This window comes from Euphorbia lathyris, chromosome 2 (assembly GCF_963576675.1).
Source record: "Euphorbia lathyris chromosome 2, ddEupLath1.1, whole genome shotgun sequence".
In the NCBI taxonomy this organism is placed as follows: domain Eukaryota; kingdom Viridiplantae; phylum Streptophyta; class Magnoliopsida; order Malpighiales; family Euphorbiaceae; genus Euphorbia; species Euphorbia lathyris.
Window position 1 is genome coordinate 78906217 of NC_088911.1, and position 18463 is coordinate 78924679.

Below are 18463 nucleotides of genomic sequence, written 5' to 3' on the forward strand. Positions count from 1 at the left end.
ATGTGATATTCATTCATTTAGCATTAAACACTCAGCATACATCTATTCACTCAGCAAATAATAGCATAAATCATTCAGCATGGTAATTCACTTAGCATGAATTTATATTTAGAACTGGAATTTACTGAAGAGGATTGAACATACCAATGGCTTCTCTCAATATGCTGAACTGCTCACGAGCCAGTGGCTTTGTGAAGATATCCGCAAGCTGCTCATCTATTGGAACATAGGTCAGCTTGATCTCACCCTTGAGTACATGGTCTTTAATGAAGTGATGTCTGATGATGACATGCTTCATCCTGCTGTGCTGAATTGGGTTCTTTGATAGATCAATTGCACTTTTGTTGTCACATTTGACCTAAATTGTCTTTGTTTGAACACCATAGTCTTTAAGCTGTTGCTTGATCCATAGGACTTGAGCAACACAGCTTCCAGCAGCAACGTACTCAGCTTCAGTGGTAGATAAGGCTACTGACGCCTGCTTCCTGCTGAACCAGGATACAAGACAGCTTCCTAGGAAGTGGCATCCTCCAGAGGTGTTTTTTCGTTCAAGCTTGTCTCGTCCATAGTCAGCGTCAGTGTATCCAACGAGTGTGAAATCATGCGTGTTGGGATACCATAAACCTGCATTCACTGAGCTTTGCAAATATCTAAGGATTCTTTTTATAGCCATGTAATGAGATTCCTTAGGGTTAGATTGATATCTAGCACAGTAGCATACTGAGAACTGAATGTCCGGTCTACTTGCTGTTAAGTAAAGTAGAGAGCCTATCATACATAGATACAATTTGCTGTCTACCGACTTACCATTCTCGTCAGCATATAGGACAATGTCAGTGCCCATAGGAGTAGATATTGGCTTGCAGTTTTCAAGATCATATTTCTTCAATATCTCCTTGGCATATTTAGCTTGACTTATGAAGATGCCATTCTTTCCTTGTTTGATTTGAAGTCCAAGAAAGAAGTCGAGTTCTCCCATCATTGACATTTCAAACTCAGTCTGCATTTGCTTGCTAAATTCCTTGCATATTGACTCGTTAGTGGCACCAAAAATGATATCATCCACATAAATCTGAGCCAACAGGGTATCTTTACCCTTCCTCTTAATGAATAAGGTTGTATCAGCTTTGCCTCTGATGTAATTTCTAGTCAGCAGGAAGCTGGTCAGCCTCTCATACCAAGCACGTGGTGCTTGCTTGAGGCCGTACAGAGCCTTTTTGAGTTTATAAACGTGGTTTGGGAACTTAGGGTCCTCAAACCCTGGAGGTTGATTAACATAGACTTCCTCGTTTACAACTCCATTAAGAAATGCACTCTTAACATCCATTTGAAATAATTTAAAGTTCATATAAGATGCATATGCACATAAAATTCTAATAGCCTCTAGCCTTGCCACTGGGGCAAAGGTCTCACCATAGTCAATACCTTCTTGCTGACTGTAGCCCTGAGCTACAAGTCTTGCTTTGTTTCTGACCACGTTCCCTTGTTCATCCAGCTTGTTGCGGAAGACCCATCTTGTTCCTATGGTCTTCTGGCTTCTTGGTTTTGGCACTAGATCCCATACTTCATTTCGTCTGAACTGATCAAGTTCTTCTTGCATTGCATTCATCCAGAATTCATCATACTCAGCTTCAGCGAAATTCTTTGGTTCCTGGATTGAGACGAATGCTACGTTGCTGAGGTATCTCCTGAGTTGATTTCTTGTCATCTGGGTATTCTCAGCGGCATCAAGAATAGCACTTTCTGAGTGGCCTCTTGGTATTCTAATCTCCTTTGGTAGATTGATGTCTTGCACTGGCTGTGTTTCAACAATCTCAGCAGATGTAGATTGGTCAGTGAAGGTAATTTGAGTTTCACCTTTACCTTTGGTCAGCCCTTGAGGAAACAACTCAGTGGCTGTTTCTTGGTCAGCGGGTGCTGAGTGTGGATCATCCTCGGTCAGCGGCTGGTATCTACCTGCAGGGTTAGTTTCGTCAAACTCTACATGTACTGACTCTTCTAAAACTTGAGTTCGTTTATTGAAAACTCTGTATGCTTTGCTGTTTGTTGAGTAGCCTAAAAAGATAGCTTCATCAGCTTTTGAGTCAAGCTTAGCTAAGCTATCTTTGGTATTCAAAATAAAACATTTACAGCCAAAGGCACGAAAGTATCCAATATTGGGCTTTCTTCCTTTCCAAAGTTCGTAAGGAGTTTTCTTTAGTATAGGTCTAACAAGAGCCCTATTAAGAATATAGCACGCTGTGTTGACAGCTTCTCCCCAAAAGTACTTTGGAAGCCTATGCTCACTCAGCATTGTCCTGGCTATTTCAACCAAGGTTCTGTTCTTCCTTTCAACAACCCCATTTTGTTGAGGCGTTCTAGGAGCAGAAAAATTATGGTCAATACCGTTGGTTTCACAGAATTCAACAAACTGTTGGTTCTTGAATTCTCCACCATTATCACTTCGGATGTGAGCCAATTTTAGGTCTTTGTCATTTTCAAGTTTTCTTATCAAATTTGAAAATGTCTCAAAGGTCTCATCCTTGCTACTCAGCAAGATGATCCAAGTGTACCGAGAAAAGTCATCTACAATGACCAAGGAAAATCTTCTTCCACCCAAGCTCAGCGGCTGGACTAGACCGAAGAGATCCAAGTGTAGTAACTCTAATGGACGCTTAGTTGAGACAATGTTTTTACTATGAAAAGATTGTTTGGTTTGTTTTCCAGCTTGGCAAGCGTGGCATAATTGATCTTTTTCAAATTTAAGTTCTGGCAGTCCCTCAACCAATTGCTTTCTTGCTAATTTGGCCAGGAGGTCCATGCTTACATGACCAAATCTCCTGTGCCATAGCCAGGAATTTTCTTCCTTTGAAACTAAGCATACAGTTTTTGAAAACTTTTTCTCTAAGTTCAGCATGAAGACATTATCAATACGAGGGGCAATTAAAATTAACTCATTTGTTTTACCCTCGAATATTTTACATCCAGTGTCATCAAATATAACTTTTCTCCCATTGTCACATAGCTGAGCTACGCTGAGTAAGTTATATTTGAGTCCGCTGACTAGGGAGACAGACTCAATATTAGGATTACCTCCAACGGTTCCTGACCCTACTATCTTACCATTTTTGTTGTCTCCAAAACTTACGCTTCCTCCCCGTTTACGCTCAAATGTGATGAACTGAGTTTCATCACCAGTCATATGCCTCGAGCATGCGCTGTCAATATACCACATTTTTTACTTCTCAGCACACCTCAGGCTTACCTGCAATGTAACTAGTTACTTTTAGGTACCCAATTCTTTTTGGGTCCTGGCTTGTTAGGTTTAACAGGTAAAGCATCATATTTTATTTTATGGCGACATACTTGGATAGTATGGCCATTCTTTCCACAGAAGTCACAGTTGACCTTCCATTTAGGATGCCTCACTGACTGGTCAGCACACCTTTGTGGTGTGTCCTTTCTTCCCACAGAAGTCACACTGGACATTCCGCTGAGGATTCCATCTCTGCTGACCAGTACTTCGGTACTGAGTATTCAGAGGAATATTTCTTTTATTTGGAACCTTTAGTTGGTTCTGAATAGATGTGACGTCCTTTCTCAGTTTCTTAGAATCTGATTGGACCTCAGAGACAAACTTTTGCATAATTCCAATGTTACTATGCAAATCTGAGTTGTCCTGAAGAAGATATCGAAGGTCACTCAGTTTGACCTCCTCAACCTCGTCACATCGCCTGCTGAGTGCTCTAACCTTTTTATTACACTTTTTGACAAGTGTGTAGAGGTCACTCAGGGCATTAACCATTTCATTTCTGAGCAAGGGTAGTGATATTACCTCAGTTGAATGTTCCTCATCATCAGATGCAATGGAGGGGTCAGCATGCTCAGAAACACATGGCTTAGCAAGTTCGTCAGCCATGAAACAAATCTTTGCTAACTCAGTGGCATCAGCTTCAGATGATGATGAATCATCACTATCACTCTAGGTTGCCACCATTGCCTTCTTGCCGTTCTTTCTTTCTTTCCTCAGCGAGGGACATCTTGACTTGATATGGCCAATTTGATGACATTCAAAGCATGTAATGGGCTTTGAGCTGTCCTTCTTGTACTTGCTGTCGCTGGAGTCAGCTTTGTACTTATCAAACTTCTTATAAGGCTTCTTAGAATATTTGTCATTCTTTTTGAACAGCCTTTTCATCTTTCTGGTAAACATAGCCATCTCTTCATCGTCTGTTGAGCTCCCACCAGTGGAGTCAGCTTTCATGACAAGAGACTTTTGCTTCTTGTCTTCAGACTTTTCCTTCACCTCAAAATTCTTCATCGAGATCTCATGGGTCAGCAGTGAGCCGATGAGTTCATCATACTTATAGGTGGTTAAGTCTTGAGCTTCTTCAACAGTAGTCTTCTTTGCTTGCCAGCTTTTAGGAAGACTCCTAAGAATCTTCTTGACTTGTTCTTCCTCAGTGAAGATCTTCCCAAGTCTCTTGAGCTCGTTGATGATGTTTGTGAATCTTGCATTCATGTCTGAGATCCCTTCATCATCGTTCATTTTGAACAGCTCATAAAATCTCATATGCTGGTTCACCTTGGATTCTTTCACCTTGTTGGTTCCTTCGTAGGTGACCTACAGCTTCTTCCAGATCTCCTGCGTTGACTCACAACCTGAAATCTTGTTGTATTCTGCAGCATCTAGCGCATAGTGAAGCATGTTTATAGCCGAAGCATGATTTTGTAGCTTCTTGAGATCATCCTCTGTCCATCTGGTCTCAGATTTGACAACCGTTTGGCCATCAACAGTTTCAACAGGAACAAATGGGCCTTGGACTATAGATAGCCATGCACTCATATTTGTAGCCTGAATGAAATTTTTCATCCTATTCTTCCAGAAGGTATAGTTAGACCCGAAGAATAGGGGAGGCTGAGTTATGGACAGACCCTCAGGTAGAATTTGAGTTATCAGATTTCCTGGGAGAAACCGAGTGTTGTTTCCAGCCATAGTGGGGATTAGCTCAAGGTAGTTAAACCTTGCACTGTGAGCTTTTAGGCTCTGATACCACTTGTTGGTCCCTTATAACGTAACAAGTTAGTTCCAAGGGGGGGGGGGGGGATAGGAACTATTTAAAATTTTGTACGTTGAGGCTGACTTCTTTTTCTTTGAAAAAGGTTTACACAACGCGCTGAGTGATCTTAAGACACTAGCTTAGTCAACTAGTGACTAAGTCAGCTTCTTTCCTTGAGTCAGGAGATAACACTTGAGTCTATTCCTGAACTCAGATACTCAATGCACACAACAGCGTGACCTCTTTACTTAGTCAGTTTTTAAGCAAACAATATATATATATATATAAGGAGTTTAAGGTTAGAGAGATGTTACTCAGCAGATTTATCCAGGTTCAGCCTCTATGCCTACGTCCTGTCCCCGGAACACGTTCCGAGCTTTCGAATTCTCTACTGAGCTCTTTAAAGGTAGAGCACCAAACCTTTTACAACTAGAAGCTGAGTATAACAAGAGTACCTTCCTCTATACCTCTACTCACTCCTATTCGGCCACTGAGTACTATAACCGAGTACTCAACCTCTCCTTTCTATTTCTAGAATTGATAATAAGATTGTCCTAAACAATAATTGCTAAGACACTTTAGATGATTGGGAATCACTCTAGACTTTTACACAATAATCTGGAAATTGGTGTAAGTATTTGCTTTGCTTTTTCTCACAGAACTTCAAGTGTGAATTTGGTCAGCGTAATGGCTGGTTGAAGATCTGCATCGAATGAAGCAACTGAAAGGCCTATTTATAGTGACACCTGAGGCATTCGGTGATTTCGAATTTCGAAATAACCGTTGGAGGGAAAACGGCTTCATGCCGTTGTCACTCAGTCTACTCAGTGCCGTTGGCCAATCAGATTCTTGCATCTTCTGTCCCTGAGCAGCTTTTGGTCAGTCCAACAGAATGTCTCTCCTTTTATGGCAAAGTCAACTAGACAGCTTTCTGTGTCTTCTGAACTTTACCCGAAGTGGAAATACTTTGTCTGGAAGTTGCTCTTGCTCAGCTGCTGTCTTGTACTCTTTGTTGTTCAACTCAGCAGCTTCGTTCCGAAGTAGTCAAGGAAGGTCTTCTCGATCCTTCTTATGCTGAGCTGCGTTTTATCAACAACGACAACGTTTTGCTTACACGGGCCGAGTGGTCTTGATCTGTTTTGACTTGGGCCTTTGACTTTCTTTTGGGCCTTTAGCCTTTTAATGTTTGTGTCTTATAAACAAGTAACTTAATATTGAACAAACACATTAGTATAATAAATCAAAGCAATTAAACTTAGTGTGTTTAGAATAATTTTTTTGATCATATACTTAAATAATTTTGTCAAATCAAAATCATGTGGAAAGGTGTTTCAACATTGATTATCTTGTCTTATCTTGTCTTCTGTTCATACCCGGTGTCGTTTAGGTTCGGGTGTGACACAATGTCTAACTGAATTTTCTCGGCTCTAATACCAAATGTCATGGGACCAAGTCTGAGCCAGGCCAGAATCCCGTGCGATGCCAAGACTTTCCCCAAGTCTCAGACAGCCAACTCCTATCGAAGGGGTCTATCCATTTTTAAGCGTCCTGTCAATGCATCTGTAAGTATTCTGTCTCGAAGGGTCTCACTATGATTAAACCTCGCCCTAGAATGAGCACACACTATGGGATCTCAGCGAGCCCAGAGTTCCTGTCTATAGAGACACCTGCTTGCCTTCACGAAGGACATATGCCCGACTCTCTTTTCCCCAGTGGACAAGGGTGGGTCGCTTAAGACAGTTCTGACTATTGACATAGGGGATGATGAAGATCCAATGCCAGGGTAGTCCCTGTCCCTTATAGTGTTCCTTATACCAACTCGGCCTCACCATCAGCATATGTCGATCAATCCCATTCATCACCCCATGTTGAACCCTTCTCGTAGCTTTACCAATGCTTGGGGTTGAGTTTGTCTATGGCCAAACTCCCCTCTAACACATACATGTGTATACACATATTATGATATGCTTTTTATCCATGATTGGCCTTCCCTTCTCCATTGCTTTCCTCAGATATCAATTAGTTTGTTGTCATTATATTCTTCAAATTTAAATATATATTAATAAAGTATAACTTTATTTTTTTAAATATTTATTTCAATATATTTAACAATTTAACTAATATTAAGAGAGATAGTTATTAAACTGTAGGGATCAGAACAGACGACTTCAGTTGGAGGGAGGAACTACGATCTGCAGCTTACAAATCGGAGCTGATCATCGTCCAATAGTATGGCCAGGAAGTTTTTCGTCGGCGGCAACTAGAAATGCAATGGAACAACTGAAGAAGTGAAGAAGATAGTCTTGTTGGTCCCGTGTGATTAGTTCCAAGGGGGGGGGGTTAGGAACTAATATAACTTTTTGGCTTAATTGTATGCTGACTTAGTTATTTTGTGAGTTTGGCAACTTAGTTTTTGGTCAGCTTGGCCAGATATGCTATAAGACAGCTTTGGTCGGATATTGACTAAAGCTGTTTTATTTATAAGTTAGATATTGACACTCTTGGAGGTCAGCTTCTAACTTAGCACTTGAAATTACTCAGAGTCAACTTTAAACAGTTTTATATGCTGAGTAAACTTCACACCTAACACATGCACATATATATATTGAGAGAGAGTTTAGAGATTACTCAGTATCACTTATCCTGGTTCGGCCTCTCTGCCTACATCCAGTCCCCAGAGTCCTCCGGGCTTTTAGAATCCAATACTGAGCTCTTTAAAGGTAGAGCACAAACCAATTACAAAGCAGTTGAATATGCAAGAGTACCTTCCTCTATTCGTCTACTCAACTCCTACTAAGTGCTACAGCCCAGCACCTAGATTTCTCTACCACTGAATGTTTACAACCAAACACTCAGCACTACACTCTCAATTTTACAATTGATAAACACTTGTTCCTTTTCAAATAAATAAAACTTTAGAAGATTACAAGTAATCACTCTAGCATTTACACAAGGAATAGAAGATGGGTGTAAGATCTCTTTTTGTATCTAAGTGCTTTTGTATCTTTTCTCTCTTGTATTTTTCTTCTTGTGATTCGGCAATGATCCAAGAAGTTTGATTGTCCTTAAATAGGGAAAATCTGTGATGGATCATTTTGAAATGATGTAGCCGTTGATGTAAAAACGGCTCTTTTAGGGGACAGATTCTAGTCAGCTTCAGACTGTTCCGGCCATTCCCTTCCTCTGCATTTCTTCAGACGTCAGGCTTGTCTTCTTGCGTCTGGCTTGTCTTTTTGTGTCAGTTGTCCTTTACCAATAATCCATTGAACCATACATCTCGGAATGTGTCTTCTGTGTATTTCCAAGGATTCAATTATTGGTGCAGAGGGGCGGTAATCATTGTCTTTTAGCAAACGACTTTTTTATGCTGTTCTGAAGAATCACTCAGCTTCTACTGCGTAAATCATTGTTATCGGCAATTTCCAAGCTGAGTTTATTTTTAGTCAGCTCAGCTTCGTGAGGCAGTTATTGTGGGCGTGTATGTCTTTGTCTTTTGATGCTAAGTTTGATTCCACTCAGCTTGATACTTTAGGCTTCTATGCTGACCTCTTCCTGTCTTACTTTTTATGTTTATCTTTATTTATATTTATACTCAACATTGAAAAAACGGATTAGTACAATTAAAATAAAGCACTTAAATTTAATTGTCTCTTAATCATGGATGATTTTGTCAAATCAAAATCTTGTGGAAAGGTGTTTCAACAAACTCCCCCATTTTGATGTTGGCAAAATGCATAATTGTGGAACTCAGTTTTGAAATTCCCCATGATTGATTTATTTTTCATATTTCTGAAATTTCTCCCCCGTAAGGGTTGCATCTGTTAATTTACCTCTTAAACCTTCCAAGATCTATTTGAGACAGACTAAAGATGTATGTACTGACTAGATTCAGTTCTAATTTATTTTGAGTCTAGGTCAGCTTTCAGAAATGCTTGAATACTCAGTTTGATTTACTCGTTATTAGTTATACTGAGTATTTGTTTGTTCAATTTGCTTACGTTAATGTGTATTGACAAGCATGGTATTTGAACAGAATTAAAAAGTTCATTGGATAGAATGAAACATACACATACACAATACTTGTGCCCACAAAGTAGATTTTTAAACAAAAAAAAACTTAAGTTTCACTTGTGCTTCAAACACAGCCTTAACCCTTTCTTCTTTTCTCACTCTAAGGCCTTACCCTTTCCTTTCACTTTGCTTCCTGATGCACCTGTCTTTTGTTGAGTTCCAGCTTGAGTTCTCTCCCCCGTTTTGCCAGCATCGGGTTTATAGACAAAGGTGTCATTTCTTGCAGCTGAGGATAGAACATTGGGCGTTGTAAACGCTTCGTGCTCTCACTCAAGCCATCTATCACCGGAACGCAATCATCTCGAACATTTCGAGGAACGGGGATGGACCCAGTGATCAGGTTGATAATACACTCATAGGACTTGCTAAGCCATGTAAGGGAGCTGTTTATCTGAGCAAAGGATTGATGATACATCTTCAATAGGGCAGAATCATAGAAGATGCGTTGAGCATTGTCATAGCGAATGGCCTGCAGAATACCTTGTGAAAGTTTATCATTGATGGGGTCAACATCCATCTAAGTTTTGTTGACACTGAGAAGACTCATGGCTTCACTGAGTTGATCAATTGTACATTGAGAAGTGGAGGAAACGAGCTCTCGTGTACATGTGAGATCGGCAGTCAGCTTGGCAAAGCATCCCTGCAACTCAGCAGATGTGGCATACTCAGGATTGGCCGTTGTCCCAAGGTTGGGTAGTTCTGCTCTCAGTTTGGCAAATTGTTGATCTAACTCAGCAGAAGTTGCATATCCTGGATTAGGGGTAGAGAGATTGTTGATTTTACCTTCAAGGGAGTTCATGTGGTTTATCATCAGAAGGAATAGCTCAGTCAGCTTGGCAATGTGATCTTGCTTAGGTTGCTGTGATTGGACGGTGGTCACAATACTGATAAGATCCTTGAGTCCCTTAATTTCCGTGAGTAGTTGAGTGATGGCAGAGATATTTGTTGACTCAGGATGAGCAGACCTAGCAGCATCAGAAGTGGTGAACTCCTGGAGAAGAGATTGAGCCGTTTCAATGATGCGACGGCCAGACTGAGTTGCACTAAGATATTCATGTTGCTCAGTGGAAGTTGGCTCAGACGCAGGAATGGAGGTGGAGCTAGATGGTGGTGGAGTTGGCTGCTTACTAGCTTGAGTAATTGGGTCATGATGAGGTGCAATACCAGGATGTTGAGGTTGAACAGGTGGATCCTTAGCTTTCTCCCCATGTTGAGTGGCTGGATCTTCGAGCTCTTGCTCGGCAGGATTTGGATTGTGTGGAGTCTTGGCATGTTCCTCAGTGCGAGTAATAGAGGCTTGATTTTGCTCCGATTCCTTGGGAGGAGACTCAACATGGTGGGAAAAATACTCAAACTGGATATTGGATGGATCCGTAGTTTGCTCCAAAGAGGGAGAATCTGCCAAGAGATCAATGAGAGGAGTTTTGATCGCTTTCTTTTTCAGTCTTCTTAGGGACTTAGTTTTTGGAGGTGACGGGTCAAGTTGAACATCTATATCCTCAACCTCGGCCTCAACATTCAAATCCTCTCTTTGATGTTCCTCTTCTTCTTGTTCAACATATGCCTCCTGATTTTGCTCAACATTGTCCGGCTCAGCATGATCTGCTTCTTCAGCATTAAGCTGAGGATCAACCTGTCCTTGTTCTTCCCCTTCATCAGCTTGCTCAACTGGAGTTTTCTCAAGATCAATCCCAATGTTCTGAGTGCAGTGAGATTTGGGTGTCACAACCCAATCAATTGGATCAGCTTCAACAACTTTCAATCCAGAACTTCGATTTTTCTTCCTCAGAGGTTGTTCTGGGGATTCTTCACTTTCTTCCTTGGGCTCAGCTTGCCCTTTCCTTTTCTTTGCTGACTTAGGTGTAACTTGAGGTAGGTCAGCATCAATATTCTTTCCTCTAGTCATAGCCCTCTTCTTCCTGGGCACAGTTTCAATATCATTTGCACAAGTGGTAAGTGTCTTTCTCTTCTTCGTTGCCTTAGGGGAATCGGCAGGAACTTCCTCTGGTTCAACTTCTGGCTCAGCATCATCTGCTGCTAGCTCAGTTTCAATTTCTTGTTCAGCATCGTTTTCTTCCTCTTCTTCCTCAGCATCTTCAACTCCCCTTAAAGGTTGGTTAAATAACAACCCAAATAACAGAGCCGCAGTTATTTCTGATCCCAAACCCTTAGTCTCAGAGATTGTCTCGATCTTGTGATCTTCGAGTATTTTGGAGATTAGAGAACCTAGTCGAAGTTTCTTACCTCCACGTTGGAGTGCACCAATAAAAAACACAGGCATATTGAGTGGGCAATATGTTAGCATGTGCCATATAAAGCACTGCTCGAAGTTGGAGGCAGACGAAGCTGAGTTGAGTTTAGGGAAGATGAAGTTTGTTAAGATGTAGTGTGCCATCTTCTGGTTTTGCCCCATACTCGTGCTGGGTATTTCTCCTTTGTAATTTTTGGGTTTGCAGAATCCCTTCATCTGGTCAAGCTTTTCTGTTGATACCTTTTCTTTTGTTGTTCTGAACTCGGTTCCTTTGTTGGGCAAGTTGAGTAAGGTTGCCAAGTAGGATGGAGTGCTTACAATCTTGTGGCTTTTAACGTGCGTCTCCAAATAGTCAGCATCGTCTTTATCCACATGAAGACCGGAGTAGAATTCCCTAACCAATCATGGATAGGTGGTTCCGAGGAGAGAGAAAAGGCCTGTCCACTCGTTCTTCTCAATCCATTCACAAAATGGCTTTTCGACAGTAACGAAGCTGGGAGAGAACCAGCGGCATTTGAGGACTTCCAGGTTGTGGACTTTTGTGTGAACCTTCACCATGGTTCTAGCCTTGGGTTTCTTCTGCTTTGAGGAACTTGCCGGGTTCGTTTGACGGCGTTTGCTCGGAGTTAGGTTAGGAGTAGATTTGGGGCTTTCATCGGTGATCAATTTTCCAGAATTTTCACCGGAGATTTTCTGAGTGTTGGTCATTTTCAGAGATTTTTGTGGAAGATTTGGGAGAGAGAGATTCTGAATACCAAAGGATTTACGTGTGAAGAGATTTGAGGAGTAATTTATCCATTATTTATATATACCTAAAACGGTCCTATTAATTGAACTAGCCGTTTTTCCTTGGGGCGTTCAACCGACAGAGATTCTGTCATTTATGACATTTCCGGCGCATGGGTTGTCTCATAATTGTTTGCCTCTCCTAGGTGCTTTTTATTACACGTGTTGGCATTTAATGGTGCAAGTGGGTTTTAGCGCAGTTTTCCTAGAAAATGAACCGTTTGTGATACTGAGAACTTAGTTCTTATCGAGGTGAATTCCTACCTTAGTATATGATAGTTGCTCAGTATATGTACCTACTCAGGATAATCACACCACATGTATGTCAACTCAGTATGAGGTGATTTTTCTACATTTTGAGCTCAGTAGTAGTTTATTTTACTCAGCATGGCATTTGCACAAGGTTCAAATTTTCACTCAGCATGGCAATCATACAATATTTACTTAGAAATTTATTGAAGGGGATTAGACATACCGATAGCTTCCCTTAGTATGTTGAATTGTTCACGTGCCAAGGGCTTGGTGAAGATATCTGCAAGCTGTTCATTTGTTGGCACATAGGTCAGCTTGATCTCATCTTTTAGTACGTGATCTCTGATGAAGTGATGCCTTATGCTGACATGCTTCATCCTGCTATGTTGGATTGGATTTTTGGACAGATCAATGGCACTCTTGTTGTCACATTTGATCTCTATTGTTTCAGTCTTCACTCCATAATCCTCAAGTTGTTGCTTTATCTAGAGGACTTGAGCAACACAGCTTCCAGCAGCCACGTACTCAGCTTCAGTTGTAGACAGGGCTACAGATGATTGCTTCTTGCTGAACCAAGATACTAGACAGCTTCCAAGGAAATGATATCCTCCTGAAGTGCTCTTACGTTCTAGCTTATCTCGTCCATAGTCAGCATCGGTATATCCAATAAGTGTGAAGTCATTTGAAGTTGGATACCATAGACCTGCATCAACTGAACTCTGCAAATATCTAAAAATTCTTTTTACAGCTGTTAGATGAGATTCTCTGGGGTCAGCTTGATATCTCGCACAATAACATACTGAGTAATGTATATCCGGTCTACTAGCTGTGAGATAAAGTAACGAACCTATCATACCTTGTGATGAGTGTCAAATTCACCAAAAATAAAATACCTACTCTTGGAATCCAAAAACTGTAGTAAATATGGAGTAGGGTCGAATCCTCAGAGACTGGTAGAATTATAACTTTTCAGAATTAACAATTAAAAGTAAAAGGGGGGGGGGGGGGGTTTGGTTTGTAGAATGAAATAAATAGAAAATAACAAATAATAATAAAATAGGAGAAAAATTAAATAGATGAGAAATATATATGAGAAAGATTCCAGCTAGATGTTAGGTTTGAGTCTTGAATTGAACAATTGATCATCGATCATAGAAAATATAAATTTCAACCCTTCAAATAAATTAGCTATGGTTATTAAAAAGCATTAACAACCTATCTCTTCTTACCGATTGGACAATTAAGAAAAGCTCATTAATTTTCCCTAATCAATTAAACAGTTCCAAACAAGCTTCAGAATTTAATTTGATTGAAAGCATTAAAGTATGAAAGAGATACCAATTCTACTCAATAATCACTAAAGCAGGATTATTTAAAGCATATCAATTGCATTCACAACATAGGTTAAAAGCTTGTCCATAATTAACTATGTTATTTGCTACTTGTATTAGATGAATTAAACGATTACGTATTTAAACATCTAATTAGCGAAACGATTACAAGTAAATAATCAAATCAATGATTAAATCATGCAATACGAACAAGAACAGAATAGAAATTGATTACTTGAATAAATGAAAAAGATTAAGTACAGAATGATCTCCCAATTGATTGTTCAAGACCTAAAAACCTCTAGCTAGAAATTGGAAATTAGTTCATATTGGAGGAAGAATAAGCCATGGAAGAATGATGATACATGAAAAGCCTTTGATATTTTTCTTGTTCTCTCTGTGTGTGTCTGTCTCTATGTGTGTGTGTCCTCCCTCCTCAATGTGGTTCTGATTGTCTCTTCTTATAGCTTTCACAATTGTACCTCTTGGCTTTCAGGAGAGAGAAAAACTGACTCTTATTAATTCCTCATAAAAATGTTAAGAGAAACTTTCCTTTAGAATTAAACTCTAAAAGAAACTCCCTTTTAGAATTAAACTCTAAAAGAAACTTAGCTTTAGGATTAAACTCTAATTAGGACAATTTAAGAAAATCCTAATACAGTTAAAATTTCATAAATATTATATATGTTAAGAATCTCATAACATAAGTCATCAATTCTCCATTAAATACTTATTGATCCACAAGCATAGGTTAGGACAGATCATCATTTGAAACTCCTTTTCAGCACATGACTTGACAAGTTTCTTCAAATTCTCTTTAAACTCCATAGAATCACCATTTTAACCATCAATTTGAAATTGAGTCTCAAAAATACCTACAAAACAGAAAACAAGGTAAACTTGCACCTAAACAACAAAACTAAAACTAAATCCTAAGGAATTAAGATATAAAAATATGTATAAATATGGACTTATCAAAATTCCCCCACACTAAACCTTGCTTGTCCCTAAGCAAGAACAAAACTAAAACCAAATACAAAAACAATTATCAATATCCTCCAAAACTATCAAATTCGAATTACCAAGCATTATGGAAATGAATCTCAATAATAATCAAAACATCAGAAGTTTTTACAGTTAATTTTGTATTCAATAGTTAAGTAAGACATCAATGTTGGGGTTTAGTGTCCTATAGTCAATTGTTGCGGGATACAAACTTATTGTAAATGAATTGTTCTTTATATCATTTGTTTTAATGAGATATATGTTTTATAACTATATAAAGGCAATCCCTTTTAAGCACTGAATAAAGTCTAATAAAAGGAAATCCGTAAGTTTGTTTAAAGTGATTATAAAGTGTTCATACAAGCATGAAGTGAGACAAAACTTTATAATAAACTAATAAACTTAAAGCCACCCCAAGTCAAGTGATATGTTTAGGATTGATATATCACGGTTGAGACTTGTATGTAACAATGTCATCTGTCCGACAGAAAGATGATCTCACAAGCTTCATATATATAGATATCTGGACAGTTACATAGATCCGGTGAAACGTTGTTCATTAGGATTGGGGATCCGATTTGAGATAACAGGATGGGTAGATTCATCCTTGTCAACTGTTCATCTCATTGGTATTACTAGGTATAACTAATCCTCAGACTCAAAAGAATGTTAATTGGTCATCCTGAATTACTGAATGTGAGACTTTGATCCTGCGGTCCCACGATCCTTAACAGAGATGACTCTGGGGTGTGAACTGCAAAGGTTGGGTGTCACAGGAAGTAATGTCAGGGTAGTTATACATTGGATTGAGCATTTATCACTCCCGATTAATGGGATATACATCCAAGGATCGCTTGTGGAAGACTCGACTCTAAACCCTTGCAAGGTGATAGCTTAAGAGTAGAAATACAGATTTCACTTAACCTATCTTTTTGAGTTGACTCGGCCAAGAACAAGTAAAACGAACGTCTCGCTATATGTGACTTGACATTACCCATAGTCATAAGATTCAGTTCAAGGATGTAGTTGATAAAGGATCGTATTATACCGTAACTAATACGGAAGGGTTAACGACAGAATCAACCTGTCTTCTTAACGGACTCTGGGGGAATGATTACAGACTTGCCAATAACATACTCAGTACATCATTCCGTTATGCAAGGATTAAATATAATTCTTGAAGAAATTAATTTAATAGTTGCATACGACCAGAAGTAGTAAGAACATAATGGATCACACATAAGACTTGGAACCAAAAGAGAGATGGATATGATTAATAGATGGAAGCCCAATTGAGCCCAGTAAGGCCCAAATATATGGAGGGGGGCGAAATTTGTATATAGAGATAAGGAATTGATTTTATTCCATTAATCCTAATTTGATTAGGATTATGAATTAAATTAATTAAGAGATAATTAAATTAGGAGTTTTAATTGGATTAATATACTCCTATTATTATCCAATTAGGTTATTTATTATTATCCTAAATATATTAGATATATAGTGAGATAATAATTAGGAATCCTTTTCCGAATTGGATTCCTATTAAGTAACCTATTCCTATCTAACTAAGGTTTAGATTCAAGCAACTATATATACCCCCTCCCATGTGAATTTCGACCAAGCCTCTAACCTCCCCCTATAGTGATTTTCGAAATTACTAATTAGAGAGAGAAAAAGAATTCCCATCCCCTAGTTCGTGGACAAGAATTCATACGGCATTCCATCGATTGATTAATCTTATTCATCCCTCTTTCTCTTTGATCTTGTGTTGGTTAATTAGAGGCAATCTATTTTGGTTGCATCTCATAAGGGTTGATTTCATCTTAACCTCTCCGTGTTAAACTTTGTGGTTGGAATCTCGGAGAAGAATTGTGGGCGCTTCTTTAACAACGGTAGATTGTTCATCGAAAGGTATTCCTTCTTATCCCTCTTTATATGAAATAACGATTAACAGATCCTATGGTTAAAAGGAAATAGGCTAAAATTTTTATATTTCCGCTGCTATACCTTAGCCATAATTTCCTTCAATCAAGTTCAACAATGCTATTGAAATCAAATACACAAAGCTTGATAACTCTCACAAGGTGGTCACTCAATTCACACACGTGTTTAGGGAAAAATATACTTGAAGCTCTCGATTCTATACAAGGAATGAACTACTATGAATTTGCACTTCAATCTAATCTCGACCACTTGTTATATAATCAAAACAAAAATCCGAAGGTCTTTGAAAGGGTTGTAACGGGGTTAGGGTTAAAGGTATGGAAAATGGAAAAATTTAGGCTAACAATAAAAAAAAATTAGCAAGCAAGTCAAAAGAAACTAAATCTATTAACATCTGCACTAGAAAGGGAAGAAAGTTTACCAAAACTGAATATATTTTTTCAAACTTTTTTTTTATTATATTTTTTTTCTTTTCTTTTTATTTTTTATTTTTTTTTCTTCTTTTTTATTTTTTTTTCATTTTTTTTCTTTTCTTTTTAATTTTTTTTAGAACAGAAAAGGAACAAAAGTTAGAACAACCTTGGCTGTTAAAAAGATGTGAAACAAAACAGCCAACAAAAAAGAGACGAATTCAGCTGTCAACTATTGGTGACAAACAACTGATAAACAAAACTGAGAATTTATTTCTTTTGAATAGAAGTGAATAAACAAAAGATGAGAACGAAATTGGCTACTAAGAAGATGTGAAACATAACAACCAACAAACAAGAGACAAATCAATTGTCAAATATTGATGACAAACAGCTGATAAATAAAAGTGAGAATTTCTTTTGAATAAAAAGGAAGAATAAGACTGACTGCCGAACTTTTGAAGTGCAACATATAAAATTTCAGACATCCTTGACTTTTATTTTTGATTTTTTTTAAGGACGAACCTCCTTTCGAATGATATGAGAAGATAAGAACAATGACTTAGTGCAGACATTTTTTAGAAAAAAACTTGTAAAACTGACTTGCTTACCAACTCTTAAGATTAAGGGTAAAAGTTAGTGTTTGGCTAAAAGGAAAAACAATTTAATGTGTACAACAAAAAAAAGTTAAAGGCTCAAACTTGGCTATCTAAGGGATAAAAATTAAAAAGGGTTAGGCTATTTAAGTCAAGTGGTTAATCCTAATTGCCTTCCTCACTTCAATGCATGACTAAAAACGCGTGGTCTCGAAAAGCATTTGATGCAAATTCCAGAGTTGCAAACCAAGTATGAATTCACACATAATAAAGAAAATTGGAGCAAACGTTAAACGTTGATGTTGTTTAAGCAAATTGCTCCATTGGCTCAAAAGCTCACAGAAATTGAGGGTAATTGTACCAAGCTTTGCATACTTTTCAATCAATTTGATCACTTCAGTTAAAATGGATTACTCAAAATAAAGACTACCAAATCAACTGTTACTAAGTCCAACACTCATCATAAGTTTTAATTGATTTCGATAATACGATCTAATTAAACTATCAAGTTAAGGAGAATATGATTAACATGACTTAACTAAAACTCAAGCTAACTAAATGCAAATGAAAACACAAAACACAAACTAAACATAGAGAACTCAATTTAAAATGAAGACTAAAATGCGAAAATTTTCTCCAAAACACCTCTCCCCCACACTAACACACACATTGTCCCTAATGTGCAAAACACAAGGACACGAATTTATTTCTAAAATTGAATTTAAATAAAACAAAATTAAAATAAAGTAAAAGGATAGAAATTTGGGTTGCCTCC